The sequence below is a fragment of the Suricata suricatta genome, chromosome 10, assembly GCF_006229205.1.
Source record: "Suricata suricatta isolate VVHF042 chromosome 10, meerkat_22Aug2017_6uvM2_HiC, whole genome shotgun sequence".
NCBI classification, from domain to species: Eukaryota; Metazoa; Chordata; class Mammalia; order Carnivora; family Herpestidae; genus Suricata; species Suricata suricatta.
Window position 1 is genome coordinate 26162065 of NC_043709.1, and position 24808 is coordinate 26186872.

A 24808-nucleotide genomic window follows, 5' to 3' on the forward strand; every position below is an offset into this window, starting at 1 on the left:
ATTCCAGTCCCTGGATTCCAAAGCAAACACAGATTTGAGAATGAGAGCCAAGCAAGACGAATCAGGCAATGATTTAAAACTTTCCATGGGCTCTAGAGTGCTTTATAAAGGCTTCATTTATTTATTTTAAAATTTCAGAGGAAGAACTGTTATCACAGATTCATGATAAAAGAATGGAAAGATCTATGAATTGTGATTCAGGCGTGTGTGTGTGTGTGTGTGTGTGTGTGTGTGTGTGTGTGTGTGTTGTTTATTGGAGAGGAAAGAGTGTGGGCTTAGGATCTGGGTTTGAATCCCAGTGACATCACTCAAGAGCTGTGTGACCTTGGGCAAGAAAACTTGACCTATCTGGACCTTGATTCTTGTCTGTTAAATATTCACACTGCACATTTTTAAAAAGTGAGATTTAAATCAACTGATGAATATAAAGAGCCCCAAGGGTGCCAGGCACTCATATAAATTATATATTGGAGTGGTGTTTGACTGTCCTCTAATACCTTTGTAGAATGAAACAGGTGTTGTGTTAAGATGGGGTAACACCTCTACTGGAATCATTAAAGCCTTAGATTATTGAAAAATGGCACCAACAATCCATGATGTATAAAAGATCGATTATGATTTGATATTTCTGGCCAATTTAGAAGTATAAATTTTTAAAATGAGATATATTTTACATACAGAAAATGTACAGATCTTTAATAAATAATTCAGTGGGTTTTGACAAATGTAACCTTTGTCAAATTAAGATACAGAACATTTCTCTCACCTGGAAAATTCCTTTATGGCCCTCTCCAGTCAACACCTGCTCTTTGCAGAAGCAAGCATGCTTCTGATTTCTATCACTACAGATTAGTTTTGCCTTTTCTAAATATTCTATAGAATATACTCTTGTTTCATTTAAGATCATGACTTTGAGATGTGTTCATGTTGTTGGACAGTTTATCAGTTTGTTCCTTTTTATTGCTAAGCATTATCCCATTATGTGAAGATATTATGCTTTTCCTTTCTCTTCTGATGGACATTTGAGTCTGTCACTTCCAGTTTGGGTCTATTAAGAATAGATCTGTATAAACATTCTTGTACAAGTCTTTTTGTTAACAAGTGTTTTTATTTCTCTTGGGTAAATACCAGTTTCCCACCAGCAATATATGAGACTTGAGGTTGCTCCACATCTTCATCAACACTTGTTATTGTCAGTCTTTCTAATTTTAGTCATTCTGGAAACAGGAATCTTTACCACCTGATTTAGGTCAAGTGATTTATAGCAGTTATACTTAACCTTAATGTCTTGACACTGTATTTGGTCTGGATTGGTTTTGAAGTATCATGAAAAATTTATTAAAAAACAGTAATATTAATAGTTTAAGCAATCAAGCTATGGATAGTTTTGTTTATATTTTGAAGAGGATTCAAGGTCATCTCCAAAATAGCATACCTATGAATTATGGATATTATGATATATATTTTTTTCTGACAGCAACAAAAGAGATACAGTTAATGCTACAGAAATTACATATTATAGACTCTTAACTATGCTTTAATCTATGGTAAGTGAAAGTTATAGGTGCATTTTTAACATCCATAGCAATTATGAATTACTGAAATATAGGATGAGAAACTCAGGTTCCAGCAAGTAAAACATTTTCACAACCCAATAAGACAGTGGGTGGTGTATGCTAAGGTAGGTTTATTTATCTGTCCATTCATCCATCTATCTAGTCATTCAAAACATATTTACTCAGCACCTAACTTATTCCAGTAACTGGGCTAGGCTCTGTGAATACAAGAATGACAAAAATGCAAGGAAATTTTCAATCTAGTGGGGTTAATGGAAACATACATAGATGGTTATACAACAGTTGGTCATCACCTAAAACAAAGAGATCAAGATTACAAGTTTAGTATTATGATTTTTACAGACATCACAAGAGAACCTAGGGATAAACTAGTGACACTACTTATTAATTTGTTCAACAACATTTGTTAAGCTCCCACTAGGTGTTAGGGACTTTGTTGGTCACTGAAGGACAAAATGAGAAAACAGTTCTGTCTGGTGGGTTTTAAATGTTAGCATACAGAAGAAAAAAAGAATGCCTGTCTTTTTTTTTTTTTTTTTTGAGAGATAGTGCACATGCAAGCTGAGGAAAGGCAGAGGAAGAAGGACAGAGGGAATCTTATGCAGGCTCCACACCTGCATAAGGCAGAGCCTGAGGTGGGGCTGGATCTCACCACTTTGAGATCATGACCTGAGCCAAAATCAAGAGTCAGATACTTAACCAACTGAACTCCACCAGGCACCCTGAGAGTGCTTGTTAGAATCATGGATTTCCTGAGTTTGTAGATAAGGAGTGTCAAGAATCTATTTGACAGGAACTCTAGAATATTTTGAGGTCTTTGATATGTGAGCAACACTTTGAGAAGTATCCTAGTCTATTAGTGAAGGAAGACATAAATATTTACTTATATGACCTCATGAATGAGCAATAATGGAAACATACAGGAGGAAGGTGAATCCATTCCCACTTGCAGGAAGAGGAAATCTCCTGTCATTGTGTATGTCTAAAGGTGATTGAGCAACATTAGCAGTATGTTCACATCATAATCATCAACAGGTAATTCCTGCCCTGCTGAATTCAGACTCAAGATGGCAACATCAACTATTCCCTGAATTTTTGGCCTCCCCTACAAATTTTGGACTGCCAGCCACCATTCTTGTGAGCCAATTCCTTAATATAAATCTCTCTATATATATTTTTAAAAAATTGATCTAGTAGCATTGACTGCTTCTCTATGACAATAGTTGACTAGGGCATTTATGTTCAAGTTTCCTTACCTGGTCCAGGTACTCTGTCTCTGATCTGCTTGACTTCTGTAGGCATTTGGGTTACTGACCATCAAAATAGAGACATACAATGAAGTCTTTTTGGTATTTAATGGGCCAGGTCAGAATAACATGGGAAAGAATATAGTGCCTATCTTTTTTGTTTGTTAATTTGTTTTGTTTTTAACGTTTATTTTATTTTTGAGAAAGAGAGGGAAGGGAGAGAGGGGAAGGGCCAGAAAGAGAGGGAGACAAAGGATATGAAGCAGATTTTGTGCTGAGAGGAAGAGCCTGATGTGGAGCTCAAACTCACAAACCATGAGATCATGACCTGAGCCAAAGACAGACACTTAACTGACTGAGCCACCCAGGCACTCAGGGTGCCTATCTTCTATTCCCTACCCTCACCTTGCCTCAAAGTATTTAAAACTGAAAATGATATCAAGCCATACAAAAGTATAGGCCAGTTTAATAAAGTTCACACTTTTTCCCCCCCTCAAAGTGACTTCCTGTGTACTTTTTGGAAAATAGTGATTTCTTTCCAAAGTAATGTTTTTGATCCTACTGCTTTGTTGGTGTTGAACTATGGACTTGGTTGGTCTCTGAGGACACTAGGTTGTCTCCAACCTGCAGCACTTCCTTTCGCCCAGACTTTTCTCTACTCCTTCTGCATCCCCAGTCTAGAATGTAACCCTAACCCCAGCCTGTGTGACTGCAGGCTTGGGTAGTTCCTGTCTCCTTCGAGCCTTTCTCTTCTCAGGCGCTAGAACCTGTTCTCCTTGTCCTCTGCAGCTCTAGAGGCCAAGCTATGGCTGCAGAAATAAGTACAGGTTCCTTGGACAGAGGGAGTCAGGGCTAATGCTCATGACTTGACTTTGAGAGGTTTGCATGTGGAAGGTGGCAGTGACTCTGCTTAAGAGACTGTCCCAATAAGGCTTTGAATTTGTGTCACGCCTCAGTCTGGAGCCTTTGTATGTATTATCTTACCAAATCTTCATTATTAATCTTATTCTCCAGATGAGGAAGTTGATGCTGATGATTTCTTGTTAAGTGGCAGAGTCTGGCTTTGAACCCAGGTCTGTGTGACTAATTTTGGTGTTTTGTTTGGGGGATGGAACTTGAGTGGTCACTCTTGCCCTGTGGAACCTGAGCAGATCACAGGGGGAAAAAAACTACAAGTTTAGTAAGTAGGCTGTCCTTTCTCAACTTAGCACAATGATGATAGGAACATGAGTCCTTTGGACTGAGAAGGAAGAAGACATTTAAGAGCAACAGGTAAGACTTCTGGGTTCTTCTTTACTTCTTGGTCCTCTGAATTACACTGTGAGAAATATCAGATTAAGTCTTCTTTATCTTTTGTTTTCAACCTGATTCTTGAGGCTAGAAGCAAAAACACACCATTCTCTTGTTCTTGTTTGAACCTGAAATGACATCCATAAAACCATAGGCTACAGGAAAGCAGACCCCAAGACCAAATTTGATAGTTGTTAGCATGTAAATCTGTTTAGACCCCTTTACTTTACCTGGAAGAATCCTGATGGAGTTGATTTTCCAGTTGTGATTGATACAGGGCCCTAAACAAAGACTTCCTGAGCAGGGCAGGCAAAATATAAGAGATAAAGAAGTGGATTGGGGGTGGGGGTGGAGGGCCTCTCCTAGGCTCACATTGCAGAACATCCTGTATATGGAGCTGTGTTTTTACCTGAATGTGTTCTTTCTGGACCATACACTTCTCAAAGTCAAGGACCACCATCTCTGGAATCTCTGTCCCCCTTACCTAGCACAGTACCTTGTATACTATAAGTGGCCATGGATGTTTGATGGACAAGTGAATGCATGGATGGAGGGATATGAAGCAGAAGAAAAGGACTATAGGCCACAAATTATTGTGGGGGCATCTAGGCATGCAGCACTGGTGAGTAGGCACTAAAGGTCAGACTAAGGTTTCTATTCTGGCCCCACCTTTCCATACCACATAACCCTGGACAAAGCACCCCACCTCTCTAGGCTCCCTTTTCTCATCTGTAAAATGCTAGTAAAATAGATTATGATGGTCTTTATCTTGTGAGATTATTATGGAGTTTAATCAGTTATAGTATCCTGGGTTGGGCAGGGCATTTACATCTTTATGACAGTTAATCTGGATTTTAAATAAAAATGGGAAAGGTATATTGAGCTAGAGATCTTGGAAGGTTTTGATGGATGATATGGAAAAGTCTAGAAAAGTTCAAGACGTGAGGATATTGGGTTTGGGAGAGAGGCTGAAATTAGGAAATAAATGGAATTTCAATGAGATTGTTGGGGGGGGGGAATGAGAGAATTGAGTGTTTAGGCCACTTGTGTCCTGAGCATGCGAAATTCCCCACAATGGACTTTTCCTTCAGGTGGCTTAAGGGCTTTTGACTGGTATTATTTATTTACTCCAGTTTTTGAATCTTTTTTTTAAATTTTATTATTCAAAAAAAATTTTTTTTTATTTTTGATACAGAGAGAGACAGAGCATGAAAGGGGGAGGGGCAGAGAGAGAAGGAGACACAGAACCGGAAGCAGGCTCCAGGCTCTGAGCTAGCTGTCAGCACAGAGCCTGATGAGGGGCTCGAACCCACAAACGTGAGATCTGACCTGAACCGAAGTCGGAGGCTTAACTGACTGAGTCACCCAGGTGCCCCTCCAGTTTTTGATTCTTAAGGAAAAGAGATCTCCTCTTTAGTCTTCCAGGAAATTGGTAATATTATATGGTAATATAATATAATAGGTAAATTTTACGCTATTTTGAAATTTTAATCTATTCTGAGTTTTGAGTCATTTTTATTTCTTCTCCGGGAACCTTCCTGTACTATACGAGAGAGGTGAGACTCTTCTAACTCTCTTTCCACATATTGCATGTTATATTATATTACATGTTATTTGTTAATGTCATCTCTCTCTTATTTTAAATTGAACTTATTATTTTTTGACCATCCAATACATTTACCTAATTCAAGAATCAGCATGATAAGGAAGCCATGCCTTGTGAAATCTTGTTCTCTCTCCAGCTATCGACCTTGCTCCTGTTCCCACTTAGGTAGCCGCATGCATTAGTTTCTTACAGCTCCAGCCAGTGTTTCTTAATGCAAATTAAGCAAATACGAATATAGTTTTTATTTTTCTCATTCTTATTCAAGCACCACAGTTTATTTTCCCAATTCTCTAGAGAAGGGCTCTTGAATTACTTCAGATCTCTTGCTGTTACCAAATGCTTGTAAGTACACCAGCTTTGTGTTTGTAGGTCTATCTGAGAGATATCACAGGAACCCACCAGAAGTGGGCTTGCGAAATAGAGGGTAGACATTGTCTCCGGACTTCCTTACAGGCTATGTCATTTCTGTGGGCAGGTATGAGCCTGCTTGTGTCCCCACAACTTCTCGCCCAGTATCCTGTCACACTATTGCTGGTCTAAGAGGTGAGACATGCTTCCTCAGTGTAGCTTTAATTTGTATGCCTCTTATTATGACTGTACTTCTGCATCTTTTCATGTGCTTGAGAACTGCTCCTACTTTTTTTATTTTGTAAACTGTGTGTTTGTGTCCTTTGTCTATTTTTCTATTATTTAAGACTTTTTGTTGTTTGAGTTCTAGAATACCTTGGACATTTATTGATCAAATATTTACTGACCAACTACTGTTCATGAGGCTCTGCAAAAGCACTGACTAGATGGAGTTGAATAGGAGGCTGCCTTCCAGAAGCTCACATTCTAATGGAGGAGTCATTCTATGCATAATACCTATCTATCTATCTATCTATCTATCTATCTATCTATCTATCATCTATCTATCTCTACATCTATCTTTATTTATATTTATACCTATAGATAGATATCTGTGTGTCTATATCTCCCTATCTCCCTATCTATCTATACCTCCTATCTATATATGTCTGTGTATGTACACACACACACACACACACAGACACACGCACACACACACACACACAGAAATATAGTATAATGTCCAAGCATTATGATAAAGGAGTGTGGAAGTTGTTCTGGACCCAGTGAGGTGGGCTAATGCCCCAATCCAAGTTGGGATGGGCTGGAGTTCTAAGTACATTCTTTCTAGGCTGACAGGGCAGCAAAGAGCAATTCAGGTTGTAGAATCTTGAGGCTCCTAGTTTCTTGTTCCTTTGTGCTGCTCTCTGGTCTTTGTGCCTGCACCCTCTTCAGCACCAGTCACTTAGTGAGTGCTAACTACATGTTCCCTGAGTGCAGTAACTGAAGAGGAGTCTGACGTAAGAGCCATGTTGAGGTGTGAGAAGGCTGGGGCGGTGGCATGGGGCAAGGTCATCGTCACGGGGCAGACACTGTGGCAGCATTCTGCTCTTTCTCAATCCTTTCCCTAACTGGCAAGGAATGCCAGAACCTTCTTTGACCCTTCTCCCTTTCAAGGAGCTGACCCATCAAATTCGCTATGGCTCTCTCTCTCTTTTTCACCCCTTCGCTTCCATTAAACCCCTAATTTCCCTACCTTCATCACTCACTTCTGTCTGTCTGTCTGTCTGTCTGTCTGTTTCCCTTTTGTGGCTGGCATCCTCACCCTGTTCCCCAGGCCACTATGCCAGAGGTAGCCTTTATCCTTTATATCATTTGTCTGAAAGTTGTCTTGCCGTTTTCTCCTCTCCCTGCAACTCCTGTCTCCCTCCCCCTCTTTCTCTGTAAACTCCCGAAGACAGATGCTATATTCGTCTCCTAAGGCTGCCTTCACAAAGTGTCCCAGACCTGGTGGCTTCAAACAGCTGAGATTTATTCTTACAGTTCTGGAGGCCAGATATCCAAAATCAAGATGTTGGCCAGGCCATGTTCTCTCCAAGGCACTAGGGGAGGGTTCTTCCTCCCCTAGAGGAATTCTTGATGTTCCTGAGCTTGTGGTAGCATCCCTCCAATTTCTGCCTCCGCCTTCGCAAGGCCTCTTCCCCATGTGAGTATCTGCATCCAAATCTCCGTTCCTCAAAAGGACTCCAGCCACTGGCATAGGGCCCACCCCGAATCTAGTATGCCCTCATTTTCACCTGCTTACATCTGCAAAGACCCTATTTCCAAATAGTATTTTCCAGGTACTAGGGGTTAGGACTTAAATCTAACAATTTTTGGAGGCTCAATCCAATGGGTAACAGATGCCCTAAAACTATATATTGCTCGGCCTTTTTCCGAGTGCGCTCACCATCCCTGCGGAAAGCAGCTTTATGACATCTGGTTAAGAACACACACTTCAGTGCAGATCTGAGTTTAAGTCTTGCCTCTGCCTCTTAGGATATGACCTTGGATGACTGACTTGATCTCCCTGCACTTCAGGGTCCACATCTGTAAGTAAGGAAAGTCGTCCACCTACGACATGGTTGCTACATATTCGGTGCTTGGTGTAGGACCCAACACATATGACATGCTTCAGGAACAACAGGTCCCGGAGACTGTTCATTCCGCCTCTGTTTGCACAGGGTCGTGTGGACTTAGAGCAGAGCTTGACACCAGACCTGCCAACGGAATCGTCCACGCACAGAGGCCCGCTTGCCGTGCTGTTGGCACAGGAAGCCCTCTGGAGTACGAGATGTCAAGTCAACTCAAGATTTATCCACGAGACAAGTTGAGCTTTCCTTTCTCTTTCTCTGTGTCCCTCATTGTCCTTGTCTGGTCTGTGTGCCAAGCCTCAAGTGGCATAGAGTAAATGTTAAGAGAACAAGCTTTTGGGAGTGGGGTGGGGGCTGTGAGCTTAGGTCACCCCAGTGACATGCTCTTTGCACAAACCTCCCCTTTCCCCCTCCCTTTTTGTTTGTCCTGTAAGTGAGCAAATTCCCTAGTGGGTGGGATAAAACTACCCTGCCTTGACTTTCTGCTGATTTCATGCTCTTTGATGCTGGTGTGTCTCTGAAGGAGCTGCTGGTAAGGACAAACCACCATTTGTTTTGGGGGGAAAAATGAAAAGGAAGAAAAAAAATCCAGTCTTTCATCTCTGTGTCCCTCTAAATTGCCAAAGGTCTTATTGTGGAGAGAGGGAACAAGTAGGGTTTTATCTTTCCGCTCCTTCCAGGCGGCCACGCGAGCATCAAAGCTCTCAGGGCCCCGGGGTGTGGGGTGTGGGGGTAATGTGAGTCTCTACAAACCCAGGCTGGGCTCCACCGAGGAACGCCTGATACTCCCAGGGAGCTGGGCTCATTTGATGGTTCTCTGGGCAGGAAGGAGAAGCTCCCTGTTGTAGTGCCGGAGGGGAGGCTCTAATGAGTGTGAAGTCAATTGATGAAACCGCTCCGTGTATGGGGAACAAGATGCTCTCTTCGCATTCAAAATGCTCCATGCCTATTGAAGAGGTAGGATAATATTGCACGGCACAGTACTAGTAATAATCATAAACACCATCAGTTTTTTTCTGTGCAAATATAATGAGCCAGGACCTGTTATAAGTACTTTAAATGTGTAGTTTCACCTAGTCCTCATCACAAACGTATAGCATAGTAATTGCTATCTATCCCTGTTCTATATTCCAGGAAACTGAGGCAGAAAGGGGTTAAAAAACTTGCTTGAGGTCACACAGGGGCAGGAATTAAACCCACGTCCCCCTGACATCAAAGTTTTCTCTTAACCACTAGGCTCTATTGCAAAGACAGTTTAAAGGATAAGAATAAATAGCAGTAAGAAGTAGGAGAAATTAACCTTCATTTACTGATTAATAATAAACACAGAGGTGTAGGAGGGAAAAATAGGTCTAGAGTTTGAGTTGGATACAGATTTTGTCTTATGTGTGACTCTGGGCAGGTTACCTTGGATGTTATCAAGAACCTAGGAATTGTCCATCTTTCTACTCTTCCACGTTTGGTGTGGCAAATTTTATCTTTAGTCACAATAGCTGCTCTCATGAACACAGGATGACTGCCATAGTTCCAGACATCACATGTAGACTCAAAAAGGGAAAAAAAGGTGTGTTTTCCCGTCACATAGTTCCTTTTAAGAGCTTGAAACCTTTCCTTTTAAAATATCTTCCTCTGCCCCTACCTCCCAGCCATATCATCAATCACTCTTGGGCAAGGGGAGTGAAACTACCATAAGAACCTTAGACCAATCAGGTTTTGTTTCTGGGGAAACTTGGGATAGGCTTCCTTTCCCTGAAGCTTAAGGGGAAAGGTGAACACTATTGGTCCAACACTGGAGAAGATAGGATCACTGGGGCAGTCTTTTAAAAAATCCTACAGAATGCCAAGTGTCCAGCACAGAGCCTGACAGCTGATAGAACTTCATTCCCTTCCTCCAAATTCATCTGAATGAGGGGAGGCAGTCCATTTTGACCAGTTAAGTTTCCAGTTATGGGTCATTTTTAAAAGATACCTTGTGATGCCTTTATGCAACCTAACAATTTGATGAAAAAAGGAGTATTCGGAGATAGTTCTGGCTGAGAAGTCTTCAGGAATGGAGACAGACAGCAAGAGATCCGTGTATCTCATTAAAAGATCATTTTCAGCAAAACGTAAATTCACAAGTCTCATATGGATAATAATATGAACATGTTTTAAAGAATTTATTTTATGGCCATTTTTAGGAAAGTGGATGGACCTCGAGGGTGTCATGCTAAGTGAAATAAGTCAGGCAGAGAAGGACAGATACCATATGTTTGCATTCATAGGTCTAACAGAAGAACAGGAGAAACTTAATGGAGGACCAGGGGGAGGGGAAGAGGGAAAGAGAGTTGGGGAGACAGAGGGACGCAAAACTTGAGAGACTATTGAATGCTGAAAATGAACTGAGGGTTGAAGGGGAAGGGGGAGGGGGGAAAAGAGGTGGTGGTGATGGAGGAGGGCACTTGTGGGGAAGAGCACTGGGTGTTGTATGGAAACCATTTTGATAATAAACTATTAAAAAAATTTATTTTACTCCTATGATACAAGGGAATTAGGCAGATATTATGTTATAATATTAGTTTGCTAGGGTTGCCGTAGTCAAGTACCACAAACTGGGTGGCTTAAACAACAGATTTATTCTCTCACAGTTCTGGAGGCTGGAAATCTGGGGTCATGATTGTTGAGGGTTGGTTCCTTCTGAGGGCTGGGAAGGAGAATCTGTTCCATAAGTTTCTCCCATCTTGTGGTGGTTTGCTGGAATCTATGGCATTCCTTAGTTTGGTAGATGCGTCATCCCCATATCTGCCCTCCTTTTTGTATGGCTTCCAGTTTGTGAGACTGTCTATGTCTTTGTCCAAATTTTCCATTTTTATAAGGGGACACAGTTATATTGGTTTAAGGCCCACTTGTAATAACCTCATCTTAGCTCAATCATTTGCAAAGACTCTATTTTCTTTCTTTCTTTTTGTTTTTCAGTAGGCTTTATATCCAATATGGAGCTTGAACTCATGACCTTGAGATCAAGACCTGAGCTGAAGTCAAGAGACAAACGCTTAACACGACTGAGCCACCCAGGTGCCCTGTAAAGACCTCATTTTCAAATAAGGTCACATTTGCACATACTGGGGGTTAGGACTTTAACATTTTTTTGGAAGGGGGTACATTATTCAACCTATAACAACTATTTTTTTAAAATAGTTTAAAAATTGGTTTCCATGTAACACACAGTGCTTCTCCCCACAAGTGCCCCCCACCATGACCATCACCTCCTTCCCTTCTTCCCCCTTCCCCTTCAGTCCATGGTTCATTTTCAGTATTCAGTAGTCTTTCATGATTTATGTCCCTCACTCTCCCCAGCTCTCTTTCCCCCTTCCTCTCCCTATGGTCCTCTGTTAGGTTTCTCCTGTTAGACCTATGAGTGCAAACATATGGATCTGTCCTTCTCTGCCTGACTTATTTCACTTAGCATGACACCCTCGAGGTCCATCCACTTTGCTACAAATGGCCATATCTCATTCCTTCTCATTGCCATGTAGTATTCCATTGTATATATATACCATATCTTGATCCATTCATCAGGTGATGGACACTTACACTCTTTCCATGATTTGGCTATTGTTGACAGTGCTGCTATGAACATTGGGGTACATGTGCTCCTATGCATCAGCACTTCTGTGTCCTTTGGGTAAATCCCTAGCAGGGCTATTGCTGGGTCATAGGGGAGTTCTTTGGATAGTTTTTTGAGGAACCTCCACCCTGTTTTCCAGAGCAGCTGCACCAGTTTACATTCCCACCAACAGTGTAGGAGGGTGCTCTATAACAACTATTTCAAAGGAAAAGTCAAAACAGCACACATTGATACAAATAAAGGAATGTTGAGATGAATTTCAAATGTAGACAGAACTGTTTTGTCCAGTTTTAAGGACAGTTGGGGTGATAGAGGGCTGGTCAGTTAAATCACTACTGGACAGGATAGAAATTATATGTCTATCCATTACCTATAGCTTACAAAACTTTATGAAATAACTCAATACAACCAACAGAGCTAGAATCTCATAACCTGAAAGATTAGGCTGTAGTCGGGCATGCATAGTTTTCCACTGCAATACGCAACATTTTTCAATACTATGCTCAGTCCGTGTATTTTCTTCTGTGGATGAGGTGGTCTGAAACTCTGCCGTGCATGAAGTGGTCCTGACATCTCACGTGCATGATTTACTTTCTTGGCAAACTTACAGACATCTCCATTTTCTAGGTTTCTTTCCTGTAACACTGCAGGGGAGATTTGGCCATGGTTCCTCAGTGGGCCTTTGGGCTGCGTGAGGCCAGCGCTGCCCTCTGTGGAGATGTATGGAGCATGTTGCAGATGCTCTCTGTTCTTTCCTCCTTAGTCACCTCCTGGAGGCAGGAAAGCAGGGCCCTCGGTGGACGCATTGCTACAACTCCACAAGCTGCAAGACAGGACACGTGGGCCAATTTCTGCATCATGTTTACAATCTCCAGTTTTCAGAGCTCAGCCTCCAAAATGTCTGAGGGCATAACTTCCTGCTGTTACTACTTCCATCGGCTGGGCCTATTGAAATTCTTCCCCTGGCCGCGTGAGAGAAAGGAACACGCGGAGACCGAAGCAGGTACTCAAAACGTCTGCATATTAAAAAATGAAACACACGCAATAATTTCATAAGAAAGTGTTTTTAAGGAATTGCAGATACAGGGCCTCACAAAGGAAATCTCTTTCTGCTTTAAAAGAATAATGTTGGGAAAAGATAAATTCAGGAATTCTCTCCCCTGTGATTCATATTCTCAGACATTCTTTGGCATTCTCACTATATAGTTTCCTCTTTTTTTTTTTTTTTTTTTTCCCCAGAAAGAGAAAATCTTACTGGAGAAAACCATGCCAAGCCTGAGAATGTTGTGTACCCGAGGCCAAGCTCAACAAGGCCAGGGAACTTTCCGGTGAGAAATGATCCCATCTGTAACAAGGCCAGGCTCGTGGGCTGGAGCTCACAACTGGCAGGAAGGCCATGAAGTGTCCTTTGGTCTGTATATTCCGCTCTCTGATTTCCTCCCACTTAACCTCTTACCGGCTTCCTAAGCTTCATTCTGCCCGGAAGTTTCCTGAGCAGATCAAAACTTCTGCCCTGGCCAAAAGTCTCAGTCTCCAATTCTGTTTCAGCACGCTGGGCCTCTTCAGGCAGAACCCACACCGCCGTGCCTGTGGGGCCCTCTCCGTGGCTCTCGCTTGTCTCTAGGTGACCTTGTCTCATATGTTTGGAGAGAAAACAGGGGGACAGGGCCACTTTATACTCTAGCTGATTTCTCTCAGTCTTCTTCTTCTTTTATTAATGTTTATTTATTTTGAGAGAGAGAGAGAGCAAGCAGGGGAGGGGCAGAGAGAGAGGGGGACAGAGGATCCAAAGCAGGCTGTGTGCTGACAGCAGAGAACCCAGTGTGGGGGCAGATTTGCAAACAGTAAGATCCTGACCTGAGTCGAAGTTGGCTATTTAAATGACTGAGCCACCCAGTGCCTTTTTTTTTTAAATATTGATTTATTGAGAGAGAGAGAGAGAGAGAGAGCAAGTGTGTGTGTGTGTGTGTGTGCGCGCGTGTGTGTGTGTGAGAGAGAGAGAGAGAGAGAATCCCAAGCAGGCTCTGTGCTATTGGTGCACAGATAGCTTGGGCTCACAAACTGTGAGATCACGACCTGAGCTGAAGTCGGACACTCAGTTAAGGGCTTAACCAACTGAGCCAGCAAAGTGCCCCAGGCTTCATAATTTCTTTTGAGACTTGGCGAGTGCTACTTTGCCGAGCTAACTTGTCTCTCGAAACCCATGGCACTGGTACCTCTTAGGAACTGTACACTCTTTCTAGACTTTCCCATTTCCCCTCACCTACCCCTTCTTCTCACATGTCTTCCATTTACTAAGTGCTGACTCTATGACAGGCAATTTGCTAAGCACTTTGGTGCATTATTTTTATCCCACCTTCAAAGTGGCTTTATGGGTTAGGTAAAACAATGACTCCAGGCTTAAAGTTCAGAAAATGTTCAGGGAGTTAGAAAACCTATGCATGATCATAGCTAAGTTTGAAGAGTCAAGATTTGAACCCAGTCTTCACTGACTGGAAAGTTAGTGTAATTTACTTTGCCTGATCACGTGCCATAGGGCTGAAACCTCTGTCATGAGATTCTAGGAAAATAATGCCTAAATCAGTATATTTTGTCAGTTATGCAACTTTAAGGATACTTGGGTTGCTAGAAGTGATTTCGGGTGGGGAACTAGGGTTAGGAAAATTACGATGAGTTATTGACATTCTTATAATGTGATACTTCCCTCTTTCCATTGGATTATTTCTTTTGAGGGACTTCTCTCAAAGGCTGAGACTATCCTGATGCCACGTTAAACTCTCTGGAGGCAAAAGGTTGCATGATTTTCAGGGGGCCAGACTTTTAATGATTTCTAGCAGGGATGACCTTGAGTTAAATTTAGAAAAATCTAAAGTTTTATATCAGGGATGCCATCTCCAATTTTTGTTATTCTTTTCCTCTTTAAAATAAACCTACTAACAAAGATACTTTGTTTGAGCAAACTTTAATCAGACCCCAGGGCCTTCCCCTAGGCCCATCTTTGTGTGTCCTTGTAAAATCTAGTTTTAGCAAGAGCCTTGATAAGTCACTTTGACTAGAGCCACTCACCCTTGATATCTGATTACCTTCGCTATCTGATCAGGTTCTTTATCCCCAGGTGGTATCTGATCATCCTGGCCTGTTGTCAGCAAGAATCCCATTAGGTGGGTTTAGCCAGAACCCTCTTATACCTTAGTAAGTTTTCATCAATACCCCCCACTCTGCTCCTTGGCTTTAAATTCCCACCTGCCCACGCTCTATTTGGAGCTGAGCCCAGTGTCTCTTATTCACTGCAGGATCCCATTGCAGTGTCCCCTGTATCTATTATGATGATCCTGAATAAAGTCTGCCTTACCTTCCTTAACAACTCTCACTGAATACTTTTTTCTTTAACACTTATGGTGCCATGACTCAGATAGCATAGGATCAGATTCACCATCTGGGCCCCTGGACCTCTCACCTAGGACCCTAAAAATGCAAATTTGGAGTCTCTGTCTTCCCTGATAGGTTGGGGATCCTATGGAGAGTCTGACTCTGGAACTAGTGCTACAGACAGATGTTGTTAAAGCTAGTAAGGATAGGTTTTGACTCAGAAGATTCTGAGTATTCTCCAGAAGCTGGCTTAGACAAACAGATGCTGGGCTATAGTCCTACATTTCTGTTTGTCAAAGAAGATGAGTTGTAGTCCCAGGCTTCCTTGAAAGGTATCTGCTGAGCTGGGAGTCTCTTCTCTCTGGTTCTCTTTCCTGAGAGGGGGTTATTTCCTACCTTTCTGGGCTGAAAGTCTTTCTTCTTGGCTCTCTGTGAGGCCTCTCTGTTCTCCTTATTGGATTCTGCTTCTCCCATGGAAACTTCTCAGTGACCGAAACCCCCTTCTTGTGCCTCTGTTAATTATAGGCTCTGCCAACTCTTCTGCTTCTTTTCTTGTTGGCATGATTTTGCTGAGGATAATTTAGAATTCACTAGCCTCTTTGGAAAACCTGAGATCTCCCCAGACTGGCTCCTCTAAGGCCTCTCCTTCTCCATTGTGTCTCTCCTCCTTCCAATTTTTACCACCTTCAGTACTGCCTCCCATGCCTTGAAACCTTTTATATGTTCCCCTTCAAGCCCCTACTTCCTTTATTCCTCTGCCCAAACTTTGCCAGACTTTTCCCTTCTCACCTTATCCTCTCAGCTCCCTACAGCCACTTAATTTTAGGCCCCCTACCCTCCTTCAGGGGCTCTCAGGGGACTCTGGGACCTCTAAAAGCAACCACCTAAGACTGAAAAGAGAAAAAGTAGCTGGAACCAGAATGTTTTGTCCACTCAGATGTACACTGGAGTGTACTGGAAGTCTCAGTCACCAGCCTAAAATTTAGTTTACATATCAGGGCCAAAGAATATATTAAGTCTTCTCCACAAATATTGGCCTACAGGTAACCGTAACTTGTCCCATTTGCTGGAAACACAATACAGATAAAAATATAAAGTGGAGATAAACCAGTGAATTTATATTACTATGTTTTATTAACTTATGACTAAAATTTAGAATGAAAGCTAAAAAAATCTCCATTTGAATATATGCTTATATACATGGTATGTATGTCATGTATGTTATATGCAAGTGATATATACACTGTATACATACACTGTATGTTATATACAAATGATATTTTTCTATCTCCCAATGGCATTACCAAATTAATTTATAAAATCCCCCAAATGAGTTCTACTCTAATTGGTTTAGAGGCAACTGGGCACTTACATAAATTAAATTGTCTTGAAACTCTCAGAAATAAAACTAACCAGTGTGTGTGTGTGTGTGTGTGTGTGTGTGTTAAAACTCACATGATCAAGGATATTCTTTGGTAAATAAAGGTACTTAAAAAAACTCTGGGTAAAATAAAATAGGTGTGTCCTCAGAATTCTGAGGAGTAATTATAATGTGGATCTACAATTTTTCCTACCTAGATTTACCAGTCAGACAAGCTTCTATCATCTCTACTATATGTTTAAAATTATAAAACTATAAATTTAACTTAAGAATAAAATGTACAATAAAAATAATTTGCTTGAAGCATGTCAACATGGCAGTAAAAGAAAAAAGAAAAACGGGAAAAAGGAGGGAAAAACCAAATGTTTAACTTTTAGATTCTTTGCTCCATGATTTGTTTGAAAGTTGCCTGGTTTTCCAATGGGGAAAATAACTTAAGATGAAGTCTAACTTTGTTTAATGTCTCATGAAATTTTCATGAGCAACTCAAGCATAATTATAAGAACAGGTGAATTAAATAGATGTTAGTGAGATACAAGTATATTAATGAACCTTTCAATAATAATTATACTTTATAATGTGTCTATTTTAAAATAGTTGCAAAATCGAAGATGTTATATATGAACCCAATGGTAACCATAAATCAAAAACCACTAGTAGATATGCAAAGAGTAAACAGAAAGGAATCCAAGTATATCACTAAAGAAAACCAGCAAACCATGAAAGAGAGCAAGAGAAGAAAGGATCAGAGAAAAACTACAAAAGCAACCACAAAGCAAGTAACAAATGACAATAAATTCATACCTATCAATAGTTAATTTGAATTTAAAAGACTAAACACTCCAATCAAAAGACATCGCTATAAATAGTTATGGAGAGGGAGGGAGGTAAACCATAAGAGACTCTTAAATACTGAGAACAAACTGAGGGTTGATGGGGGTAAGGGAGAGAGGAAAACGGGTGATGGGCATTGAGGAGGGCACTTGTTGGGATGAGCACTGGGTGTTATATGGAAGCCAACCTGACAATAAACTGTATTTAAAAAACAAAAGCTATCTTACAAAAAAATATGTAGGCAGACAGAGTAGATAAAAACCCCCCACAAGATCCATTTATAAGCTGCCTATAAGATACTCATTTTAGAACTAAAGGCACCTGCAGATTGAAATTGAGGATGGAGAAGTATTTATCATGCAAATAGATGTCAAAAGAAAGCCAGAGTATCAATATTTATATTGAAGAAAATTGACTCTAAAACGAAGACTGTCAAAAGAGACAAAGAAGGACACTATGTAATAATAAATGGAACAATCTAACAAGAAGATATAACAATTGTAAATATTTATACATTCAACATGAAAGCACCCAAGTCTGTAAAACAGTTAATAGCAAACATAAAGAAATTAATTGATAGTAATAAAATAATAGTAGGAACTTTAACACCCCACTTACTTCGAAGGACAAATCACCCAAACAGAAAATCAATAAGAGGGGTGCCTGGGTGCCTCAGTCAGTTAAGCATCCAATTTCTGTTCAAGTCATGATCTCACAGTTCCTGAGTTCAAACCCTGTGTTAGGCTCTGTGCTGACAGCTCAGAGCCTGGAGCTTGTTTCAGATTCTGTGTCTCCCTCTCTCTTTGCCCCTCCCTCACTTGCACTCTGCCTCTTTCAAAAATAAATATTTTTAAAAATTAAAGAAAGTCAATGAGAAAGCAGTGTCTTTGAATGACACACTAAACCAGATAGATTTAACAGATATATTCAGAACACTGCACCCTAAAACAGCAGATTACACATTCTTTTCAAGTGCACTTGAGACATTCTCCAGAATAGATCACATGTTAGGCCACAAAACAAGCCTCAACAAATTAAAAAAGATCAAAGGCATGCCATGCACCTTTTCTGCCCACAAGGCTATGAAACTAGCCCCAAACCAGCAGAAAGAAGGAAATAATTAGACCAGAAATAAATGATATAGAAACGAAAAAAATCAGTAAAACAGATCAATGAGGCCAGTAGCTGGGTTTTTTAAAAAATATTTTTAAAATTTATTTATTTTTGAGAGACAGAGAGAGACAGCATGAGCCGGGGAGGGGCAGAGAGAGAGGGAGACACAGAATCTGAAGCAGGCTCCAGGCTCTGAGCTAGCTGTCAGCACAGAGCCTGACTCAGGGCTTGAACCCATGAACTGTGAGATCATGACCTGAGCCAAAGCCAGACGCTTAACCGACTGAGCCACTCAGGCGCCCCTAGCTGGTTTTTGAAAAGATCAACAGAGTTGATAAACCTCTAGCCAGACTCATGAGAGAGAGAGAAAGAACTCAAACAAAATCACAAATGAAAGAGGAAAAATGGCAACCAACACCACAGAAAAACAAACAATTGTAAGAGAATATTATGAAAAACTATATGCCAAAAATTAGACAACCTAGACAAGATTGATAAATTCTTAGTAACATATAACCTACCAAAACTGAAGCAAGAAAACATAGAAAATCTGAGAACCAGCTGAAATTGAATCAGCAATCAAAAAAATTCCAACAAACAAAAGTCCAGGACCAGATGGCTTCCTGGGTGAATTCTATCAAACATTTAAAGAAGAGTTAATACCCATTCTTCTCAAACTATTTCAAAAAATAGAAGAAAGAAATTTCCAAATTCATTCTTCTATGAGGCCAATATCACCCTGATACCCAAACCAGATAAAGACATCACAAGAAAAAGAGAACTACAGGACAGTATCTCTGATGAACATAAATGCAGACATACTCAACAAAGTACTAGCAAACTGAATCCAACAATACAGTAAAAAAGTCATTCCCTACACTCAAGTGGGATTTATACCTGGGTTGGGAGGATGGTTCAGTATTTGCAAATCAATCAATATGATACATCACATTATTAAAATAAAGGATAAAAATGATATTATCATTTTAATAGGTGCTGAAAAATTATTTGACAAAGTACAGTATCCATTCATGATAAAAGCCCTCAAAGAAGTAGGTTTAGAGGGAACATACCTCAACATAATAAGGCGGCTATATGAAAAACTCACATTTAACATCATTTTCAGCAGTGAAAAACTGAAAGCTTTTCCTGTAAGATCAGGAACAAGAACAAGGATGTCCTCTCTTACCATTTGTATGCAACACAGTACTGGAAGTCCTAGTGACAGCAGTCAGACAAGAAAAAGAAATTAAAGGCATCCAAATTGGTAAGGAAGAAGTAATACTTTCACTATTTGCAGATGGCATGAAACTATATATAGAAAAGCTGAATGATTCCACCAACAAACTACTGCAATAGGTAAATGAATAAAGTTGCAGGATACAAAATCAATATGCAGAAATCTGCTGCATTTCTATACACTAAAAATGAAGCATCAAAAAGAGAAATTAAGAAAACAGTCCCGTTTATAATTGCACCAAAGAGGTGAAAGATCTGTGCACTCAAAACTGTAAAAAACTGATGAAAGCAGTTGAACATGACACAAAAAAATGGAAATACCTTCCATGCTCATGGATTGGGAGAACAAATATTGTTAAAATGTCTATGCGGCCCAAAGCAATCTACAGATCTAATGCAATCCCTACCAAAATACCAACAGCATTTTTCACAGAACTAGAACAAACAATCCTAAAATTGTATGGAACCACAAAAGACCCCAAACAGACAAAGCAATCTTGAAAAAGAATAAAACTGGAGGCATCACAATCCCAGACTTCAAGTTATATTATAAAGCTGTAGTATCAAAACAATATGGTGCTGACACAAAAACAGACAGATCAATGGAATAGAAAACTCAGAAACAAAGCCACAATTATATGGTCAGTTAATCTTTGACAAAGCAGAAAATAATATCCAATGGGAAAAAGACAATCTCTTCTACAAATGATTTTGGGAAAACCGATCAGCTACATGCAAAAAATAAAACTGGACTGTTTCTTACACCATACACATAAATAAACTCAAAATGGATTAAAGACCTAAGTGTGAGATCTGAAACCATAGAAATCCTGGAAGAGAACACAGGTAGTAATGTCTCTGACATCAGCCATAGCAACATTTTTCCATGTATGTCTTCTGAGGTAAGGGAAATAAAAGCAAAAATAAACTATTGGGACTATATCAAAATAAAAAGTTTCTGCACAGAAAAAGAAACAATCAGCACAACTAAAAGGCAACCTGATGAATGGAGAAGATATTTGCAAATGACATATGTAAGTAATAAAGGGTTAGTATCTAAAATGTTTAAAGAAATTACACAAAAAGAAAAAGAAATTATACAACTCAACATTCCCAAAACAAATATTCCAATTAACAAATGGACAGAAGACATGAACGGACATTCTCCAAAGAAGACATCCAGATGGCCAGCAGACACACGAAAAGATTTTCAACATCACTCATCATCAGGGAAATGCAAATCAAACCCACAATGAGATATCACCTCACACCTGTCAGATGGCTAAAATAAGAAAGAAGTGTTGGTAAAGATGGAGAAAAAGGAACCCTCTTGCACTGCTGGTGGGAATGCAAACTGGTACAGCCACTCTGGAAAACAGTATGGAGGTTCCTCAAAAGATTAAAAATAGAAATACCCTATGACCCACCAATTGCACTACTAAGTATTTACCCAAAAGATACAGAAATGCTGATTTGAAGGGGCACATGCACACCAATGTTTATAGCAACATTGTTTACAATAACCGCATTATGAAAGCAGCCCAAGTGTCCATTGATAGATGAATGGGTAAAGAAGATGAGGTATGTATATATAATGGCATATTATTCAGCAGTAAGAAAGAATGAAATCTTGACATTTACAATAACATGCAGTTAGAAAGTATAATATTAACTGAAATAAGTCTGTCAGGGAAAAGTAAATACCATATGATTTCACTCATATGTGGAGTATAAGAAAACAAATGAGTAAAGGAAAAAAGAGACAGTGAGAAAGACAAACCAAGAAACAGACTCTTAACTGTAGAGAACAAACTGATGGTTATGGCAGAGGGAGGGAGAGGTTAAACAGGTGATGGGGATTAGGGAGAGCACTTGTGATGAGCATCGGTGTTGCACGGAAGTGTTGAATCACTATATTGTACACCTGAAACTAATGTAACACTGTATGTTAACTATACTTGGAATTTAAAAAAAAGTTGTTGGGTGCCTGGAAGGCTCAGTTGTTTAAGCAGCCGACAGCTCAGTCATGATCTCACGGTCTGTGAGTTCAAGCCTTGTGCTGGGCTCTGTGCTGACAGCTCAGAGCCTGGAGCCTGCTTCAGATTCTGTCTCCTTCTCTCTCTGCCCCTCCCCTGCTCATATTCTGTCTCTCAAAAAAAATGGTTGCAAAAATCTTTTAGATAACTTGAAACCTTAACACTATACTAAGGTTAGTTAAATTCTGGGGATTCATTGAATATCTAGATCACTTGCAAGTAAGATAAAATAAAAATATTGAAACATTAATTGCCAAACCTAGCTTATCTACTTTTGGCACCTTGTTTTTATACAGAATACAGAAGCTAAATATATTTAATATTTTCATGTTAATAAACATGAAAAATTGAACTGGGAGAAAGATATGCCTCTAGAGAACTATGAAATAACATAGTCATAAATTTGCTACAGAATGATCAGATGTGGCACATAGTTCACAATGGCCTGATTCCTGGTTTTTACTGAAAACTAGGGTTACTAATGGTTAACAATCTAATCTATAGTGTGTAAATGCATTTACTAGAAATAATCAAAGTAAAGAAAAAAGAAACTGTGTGCAAAGAGAGATGTATTTTTGATAAGTGAAAATATGATGTGTTTTTGTTAAAGGCAAAAGAGAGAAATTTTGTTGTAAAATAGAATGACTAATTGTTCTAGATGTAGAAATAGGAAAGAATAGGACAAGAACTGAATGAATATATAAAAAAATTTTTAAGAAGGTTTATGGAAAAGGAATCTTGAAAAAGGAATTTTTCCTTGCCAAGACTGAATGGATTTATTTATATGGGTTTAAAAAAAATTAGGCTTAGTATTACTAACTAGTACATAGATACAAAATTAGAACTTGGTTTTCTCTCTCTGTTAAAACAACCAAATTTTCTTGAATTACTGGTCGGCTCTTAATAAGACACTGTAAAATATATATATGTATATTTTTCCTTACCTGTTAAATAATCTGCCTGGGAAATCAGGATTTTATGTTTTAAAATAATTTCCTGTGCTTCATGTTGTCTTTATCAGGCCTTTGATTAATTAAGAAAACCAAGTATTCTCAATATTAAAAGAGCCATATTAAAAAAAAAATTTTTAATGTTTATTTATTTTTGAGAAAGACAGAGTGCAAGTGGGGGAGGGGCAGAGAGAGGAAGGGAGACACAGAATCCAAAGCAGGCTCCAGGCTCAGGGCTGTCAGCACAGAGCCCGACTTGGGGCTCAGACCCACAAACCAGAAGATCATGATTTGAGCCAAAGTCGGACGTGTAACTGACTGAGCCACCCAGGCGCCCCAGAGCTATCATTAAAAAATTACTTTGTAACTTTCTGTATTTGCCTTTGAAATCTTTTAATTGTTACTTTGGTTGAATGGATAACTAAGTATTGTTTCACGGTGACTTGGGATCCCAAGTGGTCACATGTTCAGACCTTTTGACGTTTGACAATTTTCCAAAATCAAATGCTAAATGGAGTCTTTGTTACTTCAAACTAACTTTGAGATTTCCCAGAGCACTCCCAGAAAGTCTCAAAGGATTTGTCTTTCACTTTGTAAACGAGAGATGTTAAACTAATTAGAATTATTTGGTATGTTAAATTATGTAGGAAGCATCGTCAAATCAGAAGTGATTCCAAGTGAATCTTTGTAGGTCATATGTGTATGGATACATGTTACTAATATAGATATTCTAGAAATTGTGTGAAGTTCTTAGAAATTTGCAATATCTCATTGTCTAGTTATTATGTTAAAATGTTGTATGTCATAGAAATAAACTATTTTCCCTTATCAAATGAACTCTCATCAGAACTTTAACCATGGTCATTTTATGTCTTGTTATTCACAGTTAACTGTCTTACTCTGATTCTTCTCTGAAAGGATTTACAGTTAGCCATAGGTCAGAATGCTCCATGATGGCATCACTTGAATAGTTTTGAGAGTATTCCACTTGTATTGAGAATTTACAGATCTAATGAAAAAGCTGATGGATTCATAAAATGCTGACCTAAGATCATGCAGAACAAGAATTACAATCATGGGATTGTATCAACTCATGAGGATGATTAAAAGTTTTCTTTGAATTTTTGTTTGAAACATTCATTGCTGGCTCATTAATATTCTCCAGATGCAAGAAAGTCTTTTCCCTGTTTCTTTTACAGTATCGGTAACTTGCAGAAGTTTGGTAAATTACACCTTTTGTAAACAGAACAGAAACATCTTTTCTTCATCCTTGACCCTTCCAGAATGGGGAAACTCTTAGCATTCTTATTTTCATGACAATATAGTTATTTGCATAAGTTCAATAAGAATCTGTTCTAGTAATAAGACACAATTAGAAACATTGGTTATATGAACAAGGCTTTGATTGGAATATCGTATTTGAGAACGATGTGCATCAGGTCAGATATGACCCAACACCTTTAAGGAAACAAGGTTGACCCTAAGGAGCCAATGCTTATAAGGCTCTCCCTGGAAAGGTGGACTGTGTCTTGGCTTACAGCACTCTCCACCTCACAGGTGAGTAAGGAAGGTCACTTCTCGGCAGACCCAGGAATCTTAGGATATTTGGGGGATACTGAGAAGAGAGGAATCCACCCAAATCAGTAGTTATTGCCAGCAAAATATGGTAGTGAATTCTTGGCTTGGCTTCTTAGCCTTGAGAAGCTTTTAAAAGTCCAATCTATAACTTGTAATTCCAGCAAAGCAAACCAAAAAGTGGGCTGCACTTGTGTACATAACCAGGCCAAGATTAATGAGATAAGACTTACTTCACAAACAAATTAGTCTTACTTTGATTATCTTTGAAATTAAGAAATGGAGTGACTATAGAATTTTTTTTTTATTTCAGTGGAAAACTATAGTGCACACTGGTGGGCTCTGTTTTTGCACATTTTGCTAAATCTTACTAAGCCCTGAATTCTTTCAATTTGTTCCAGTATCTGGTCACAACTCTCCAAATTAGTTTCTGATTATTCTCCTTTCTAATTTGGAATTAAGATTGCTCTTTTCTGGCATTAAAAGAAAAACTAAAATGAAGGA

General features: G+C 39.5%; 1 long non-coding RNA gene across 3 annotated transcripts; it reads left to right on the forward strand.

Moving 5' to 3' along the window:
• Nucleotides 1-8297: 8297 nt before the first annotated feature.
• Nucleotides 8298-23850, forward strand: LOC115304415. Of its 3 annotated transcripts, XR_003914423.1 has the most exons (5): nucleotides 8298-8435; nucleotides 9026-9157; nucleotides 12571-12810; nucleotides 13047-13135; nucleotides 23616-23850. It is a non-coding gene; the product is annotated as an uncharacterized LOC115304415 (long non-coding RNA). The 3 variants fall into 3 exon arrangements; XR_003914422.1 differs by lacking the exon at nucleotides 23616-23850 and having other exon boundaries at nucleotides 13047-13316; XR_003914424.1 differs by lacking the exons at nucleotides 9026-9157; nucleotides 23616-23850 and having other exon boundaries at nucleotides 13047-13316.
• Nucleotides 23851-24808: the final 958 nt, after the last annotated feature.